The 6,960-nt window shown below is 41.7% G+C and overlaps 1 non-coding gene and 1 pseudogene across 1 annotated transcript; one reads left to right on the plus strand and one right to left on the minus strand.

The window, feature by feature from the left end:
* Nucleotides 1–240: 240 nt before the first annotated feature.
* Nucleotides 241–1,236, minus strand: LOC138083295 (glyceraldehyde-3-phosphate dehydrogenase pseudogene; annotated as a pseudogene).
* A 4,153-nt stretch (nt 1,237–5,389) lies between these two features.
* Nucleotides 5,390–5,461, plus strand: TRNAC-GCA (transfer RNA cysteine (anticodon GCA)). Its single transcript has one exon. It is a non-coding gene; the product is annotated as a tRNA-Cys (tRNA).
* Nucleotides 5,462–6,960: the final 1,499 nt, after the last annotated feature.

The following is a 6,960-nucleotide window of genomic DNA, read 5'->3' on the forward strand; positions in this document are numbered from 1 at the left end:
AATTCTTCATCTCTCAGCTTTTTTTGGGGGGTGGGGGGGTATAGGGTACTTTATTGATGGTACACAGCAAGGCAGGGTTCCCTAAGCCCCTCCCCTTCCTCAGGGCCTTGAGGATGGAGACTGTCTGGAGGTCAGGAAATTCTCAGCATGGTGGAGGATCGAGGTGGTGCAAGGACACCCCAGCAGCTGAGTATTCTCTCTTCCTCTCATGCTCTTGCTGGGGCTGGGGGTCCAGTGACCTTACTCCGTGGAGGCCATGTGGGCCATGAGGTCCACCACCCTGTTGCTGTAGCCTAATTCATTGTCATACCAGGAAATGAGCTTAACAAAGTGGTCATTGAGGGCAATGCCAGCCCTAGCATCACAGGTAAAGAGTAAGTGTCACTGTTGAAGTCACAGGAGACAACCTGGTCCTCAGTGTAGCCTAGAATGCCATTGAAGGGGCCCTCCAATTCCTGCTTCACCACCTTCTCGATGTCATTATACTTGGCAGGTTTCTCTAGGTGGCAGGTCAGATCCACAATGGACACCTTGGGGGTGGGGATGGAAGGCCATGCAGGGGAGCTTCCCGTTGAACTCAGGGATGACCTTGACAGCCTTGGCAGCACCAGTAGAAGCAGGGATGATGTTCTGGGCAGCCCCTCGGCCATCACACCATAGCTTTCCGGAGGGGCCATCCACAGTCTTCTGGATGACAGTGATGACGTGAATGGTGATCATGAGTCCCTCCATGATGCCAAAGTGGTCATGGATGAATTTTGCCAGGGGGCCTAGCAGTCGGTGGTGCAGGAGGCATTGCTGACAATCTTGAGGGAGTTGTCATACTTCTCGCGATTCACGCCCATCACAAACATGGGGGCATCGGCAGAAGGCTCAGAGAGGATGACCCTCTTGGTGTCACACTTCAAGTGAGCCCCAGCCTTCTCCATGGTAGCAAAGACACCAGTGGACTCCACCACATACTCAGCACCAGCATCACCCCACTTGATGATGGTGGGATCTTGCTCCTGGAAGATGGTGATGGCCTTTCCATCAATGATGAGCTTCCTGTTCTCTGCCTTGACTGTGTCGTGGAACTTGCCATGGGTGGAATCATACTGAAACATGTAGACCATGCAGTGAAGGTCAATGAAGGGGGGCATTGATGGCGACGATGTCCACTTTGCCAGAGTTAAAGGCAGCCCTGGTGGCCAGGCGCCCAAACCAGCCAAATCTATTTACTCCAACCTTCACCATCTTGTCTCAGGGATGCAGCTGGCACAGCACCAATGATGCGGTTGTCTGTTGAATGGGTAGGTGTAGAGAGCCTCAGCTTTCTTTATAGTCCAACTCTCATATCCATACATAACTTTACTGGAAAAACCATAGCCTTGACTAGATGGATCTTTGTTGGCAAAGTAATGTCTCTGCTTTTTAATATGCTGTCAAGCTTGGTCATAGCTTTTCTTCCAAGGAGCAAGTGTCTTTTAATTTCATGGCTGCAGTCACCATCTGCAATAATTTTGGAGCCCCCAAAAATAAAGTCTGTCACTGTTTCCATTGTTTCTCAATCTATTTGCCATGAACAGATGGGACCCGATGCCATGATCTTCGTCTTTTGAATGTTGAGTTTTCAGCCAATTTTTTCACTCTCCTCTTGCACTTCCATCAAGAGGCTCTTTAGTTTTTCTTTGCTTTCTGCCATAAGGGTGGTGTCTACTTTGTATCTGAGGTTATTGATATTTCTCCTCTCAGTCTTGATTCCACTTTGTGCTTCATCCAGTCCTGCCACCAAACTTTAGTATAATTATTGTGTAAGTAAAAAGTCTTGAATTATTAACTCAAATGTATCATGTGTTTTCTGCTGCAAACCTAATTCTGTTTGGGGAGCATCTTTCGTGTTTGTCTAGTCTCTTGTGTTTATCTAGTACACAGCTGCCCCTTTATGTCATGGCCACCTGAATGTTCTAACATCACACAAGAAGTAGCACCAAAGAGAAAAAATAAAAATACAAACAGTTCAAGCACAACAGAACACGGACGACAATAGAGGATGAATTATAACTTGTTAAACATAAATCTCAATTATCTTTGTTTTATCAATATGTAAGAATTGACAATTATTCTCAAGTTAGATACTAAAATGGAACACAAACTAGCAACATGCCCTTGTGGCTAACCTAGTATTATCAGATTGTGCCTTCACTCTACCACATTCTTGCTATGAGTCTCCTCCACACCTTCACATTTCTGCACCTGGTTTGCAGCAGTAGCTTCCTAGTTCATGACCCAATCTCTCAACACCAATTCATTGAGCAAACCATTGCTACTCTAGAGTGTCAGTTTGGTCTTCCCTGCTCCTAAGTTTTAGTGGTTTTTTTTTTTTTTTTCACATTTTCCTACTGAACACTGCTTGAACTCCTTAATATTTTGCAACCTGACCTCAACTTTCCTTTACAACATCATCTTGCATTCCTTTAGGAGTCTGCTCTACCAAATTTAGAAATGATACATTCCCTTCACACCAATTTGAAAAAAACAATGTCTGAACATCAAAGTCTAAACATGGTTATCTGTTTTTAGTTCTTTTCAACTGAAAATTGTATTTTATTTTTTTATAAAAAGGTGGTTGACTTAGCTTGTAACTCAAACAAACAAGTATGTGTTTTTTCTTGAGGCAACTATCATACTCTTATTTGCAACAGATGTGTTTTATGTATACTTCTGGTTTAATTGCCCCAAATATAAGAAGGAGTTAAGATTTAATGTAATAATTTTACTTCCTCTTCAGAGCAATTTAAGTGAAGAATATCATGGCTATTAATAGACTTTGGTGCCAGTATGCTGACTCAGGCTGGAGCACCAACAGTTCACCCATTACTGTTTTTGCATCATCAGGGAAAATACGAGCACAGAAAAAAAGACAAAAATATCTTAGTATCACTAAGAAAATAGTTTTTGCTGACAAACCTACTAAAAGATTTTTAAAGACCCCCTAGGGCTCCATGGGCCACATTTTTTATAACTGCTGCTGTAAACACTGAATTAAGGTCTTCACGCTGCTTCTGTCTTTCTCAGGAGCCACAGCATGTTGCTAATAGAAGACAAGAATCATGAGTTGAAGAGACGAAAGGTGCAATCTTGGAACTTATGTTCTGGTGTTCCATGTTTGCTCAGGGCTTCAGTCATGTGTCTCCAAACCGGTGTGTGCCCCTGGACCCTGACCAAGATGCTGATTCTGGAACTTTTACTTCAAGTTTCCAGCTGTGTTTCCTTTAACATCTTTATGTGGCATATCAGAGTTTCCATCATATTGCTTATAGTTATTAGCTTGCAGGTCCTTTGGTAGAAAATGAGCTTCTGAAAAGTAGAAAGCATATTTTATTCATTTCAGCACCCACTGCCTAGGGTTGGTACATGGTAGATGTTTTATAAAAAAGGAATGAAATAGTTTAGGGAAAGTGGATTTTCTGGCTGTGGTTAAATTTTCATTGTAATGACTACTGATTGAAAAAAAATAATGGTAGGCATCTTTTATAAAAGCTTACTATATTTCAAGCATGGTTCCAAGTATTTCCTATATATTTCATTTAATCTTTATACATTTTTACACTCTTCAGTTATTATTCTCAGTTCCCCCTATCTGTATTTTGTTGAAAAAGAAATTGAAGGTTAAAAGGACAGCGATGTTTTCCCCTGAACTCACTCCACTAGCAATTATTGGAGTCAGTATTTAATAATATGATATTTATCTGAATGTTAGAGACTTCACATGTAAGATGCAAGGTGTGTTTTGGGGGGCTTTGCTGTGGACCTTATTGGTTTCTTTGATGGTAACATCATTGTGCATATTGATCTGAGAATATCAAGATCAGATAATTTTTTTTGCCACCCAGGTAGGGCACTGCTAAATATAGTATGTGCACAGATGGTGGAAATTTGGTTTCCATGATGTTTTTATGACTCTGATTTGCTTTTCTGTGACTTTTATTAAAATATATGTGTTTTCTTCTGATCCTATTAGCCCCTTAATGAAAAACAAATCTAAACTTGTTTTATGTAAGCCTGCCTTACTGCATTTAGCTCAGGGACCTTATACCCAAATGATCAATGGCGAAGCTGAGGAAGAGAAAAAAACAGTTTGAAAAACAGAATCACTCTGGATTACTTTGAAATAGGGTCTCAGTGGGCTTCAGCTCTCCAGAGACTATGATGCTTTTATTCTCTAGATGCATTTACCTCCTGGTAGCAGAGTTCCCCAAACTAAACTTAGAGAGACAAATAAGCCAGGATTCCATATGTTGCTGCATGTAATGGAAAATATGCCTTCTTAATGATGGGGTTACCTGAATTCCTAATGCAGGGAGCATTTTCCAGCAGGCAGATATTTATGCAGTCAGATTTTTTATTAGTGGGGTATATTTAGTAATCCTAGATCAAAATAGTTTGGGAATAAATATTTCCCTTAAGGTCAAAGTAAATTAGTTATCTTTTGCTGGACTGCACAGGAAATTTCATTCTAGACTACAGAATTCTTAGGGATGTTTGTATGTTTATCTGCTTTTGCTTTGTTTTTAAGCAGTTTACACCCTCACTACAGTACTGAATTCCATGACAAAGTTCCTTCTCTGTATTCTAACCTTCTAAGATGAACATTCTTCCTACATTCACTTCATCCTTCTCAGCTCAGGCACTGTCATGGCGATATATTATCAAGACTGTATCTCATTTTTACCTTCTCTCACCTGTCAGGATGACCATCTTTAAAAAGTCTACAAATAACTAATTCTGGAGGGGGTATGGAGAAAAGGGAATCTTCCTACACTGGTGGTAGGAATGTAAACTGGTGCAACTACTATAGAGAATGTGAAGGTTCTTAAAAAAATTAAACATAGAGTTGCCTGTGATCCAGAAATTCTAGTCCTGGAAACTCTAATTTGAAAAGATATACTCACCGCAATGTTCATAGCAGCATTATTTACAATAGCCAAGACATGGAAGCAACCTAAATGTTCATCACCAGATAAATGGAAAAATGAGATGTCATATGTGTGTGTGTGTTCTCGTGTACACATGCTTATTTGCTTAGTTGTACTCAACTCTTTGCAGTCCTTTAGACTGTAGCCCACCAGACTCCTCAGTCCATAGAACTTTTCAGGCAAGAATCTGGAGTAGGTTGCCATTTCCTTCTCCAAGGAATGCTCCTGACCCAGGTATCGAACTTGCATCTCCTAGATCTCCTGCGCTGCAGGCAGAGTCTTTACCTGCTGAGTCATTGGGAAAGCCTATATGCATACATGAAAGGTTTTGTTTGTGCCCTCCAAGAGTCTGTTTCCCAGTCCTGTGTAAGTTCTAGAGGCTGTATGGTGGGGTTCCACAATTGCACTCATCTAACACGCTAGCAAGGGCTTCCCTGGTGGCTCAGAGGGTAAAGCGTCTGCCTGCAATGCAGGAGACCCAGGTTCAATCCCTGGGTTGGGAAGATCCCCTGGAGAAAGAAATGGCAACCCACTCCAGTATTCCTGCCTGGAGAATCCCATGGACAGAGGAGCCTGGTAGGCTACAGTCCACAGGGTCGCAAAGAGTCGGACACGACTGAGCGACTTCCCTTTCCCTTTCCCTTTCACACGCTAGCAAAGTAATGCTCAAAATTCTCCAAGCCAGGCTGCAAAAGTACGTGAACCGTGAAATTCCAGATAGGCAAGCTGGATTTAGAAAAGGCAGAGGAACCAAAGATTAAATTGCCAACATCTGCTGGATCATCAAAAAAGCAAGAGAGTTGCAGAAAGACATCTACCTTTGCTTTATTGACTATGCCACAGCCTTCAACTGTGTGGATCACAATAAACTATGGAAAATCCTTAAAGACATGGCAATACCAGACCACCTGACCTGCCTCCTGAGATATCCGTATGCAGGTCAAGAAGCAACAGAACTGTTTATGGAACAACAGACTGGTTCCAAATCGGGAAAGGAGTATGTCAAGGCTGTATCTTGTCACCCTGCTTGTTTACTCTGATATGCACAGTACATCATGAGAAATGCCAGGCTAGATGAAGCACAAGCTGGAATCAAGTTTGCCGGGAGAAATATCAAGAACCTCAGATATCCAGATTATACCACTCTTATGGCAGAAAGTGAAGAACTAAAGAGCCTCTTGAAAGTGAAAGAGGAGAATTAAAAAGTTAGCTTAAAACTCAACATTCAGAAAACTAAGATCATGACATCCAGTCCTATCACTTCATGACAAATAGATGGGGAAACAGTGGAAACAGTGACAGACTTTATTTTGGGAGGCTCCAAAAATCACTGCAGTTGACGATTGCAGACATGAAATTAAAAGATACGCGCTCTTTGGAAGAAAAGTTATGACCAACCTAGATAGCATATTAAAAAGCAGCAACATTACTTTGCCAACAAAGGTCTGTCTAGTCAAAGTTATGGTTTTTCCAGTAGTCATGTCTGGATGTGAGAGTTGGACTATAAAGAAAGTTGAGCACTGAAGAATTGATGCTTTTGAACTGTGGTGTTAGAGAAGACTCTTGAGAGTCCCTTGGACAGCAAGGAAATCCAATCAATTCATCATAAAAGGAAATCAGTCCTAAATATTCATTGGAAGGACTGATGCTGAAACGGAAACTCCAGTACTTTGGCCACCTGATGCAAAGAGCTGACTCACACAAAAAGACCCTGATGACTCAATGGACATGAGTTTGAGTAACTCCAGGAGTTGGTGATGGACAGGGAAGCCTGGTGTGCTGCAGTCCATGGGGTTGCAAGGAGGTGGACATGATTGAGTGACTGAACTGAACTGAACTGATATCCATACACAAAGGCACACACACACACATATGAGGGTACCACTCAGTCATGAAAATAAATGAGATAATGCCATTTGCAGCAACATAGATGGAACTAGAGATTATCATACTAAGTGAAGTTAAGTCAGGAAGAGAAGGACAGAGACTTCCCTGGTGGCTC

The sequence above is a fragment of the Capricornis sumatraensis genome, chromosome 8 (genome assembly GCF_032405125.1).
Source record: "Capricornis sumatraensis isolate serow.1 chromosome 8, serow.2, whole genome shotgun sequence".
Classification (NCBI taxonomy): domain Eukaryota; kingdom Metazoa; phylum Chordata; class Mammalia; order Artiodactyla; family Bovidae; genus Capricornis; species Capricornis sumatraensis.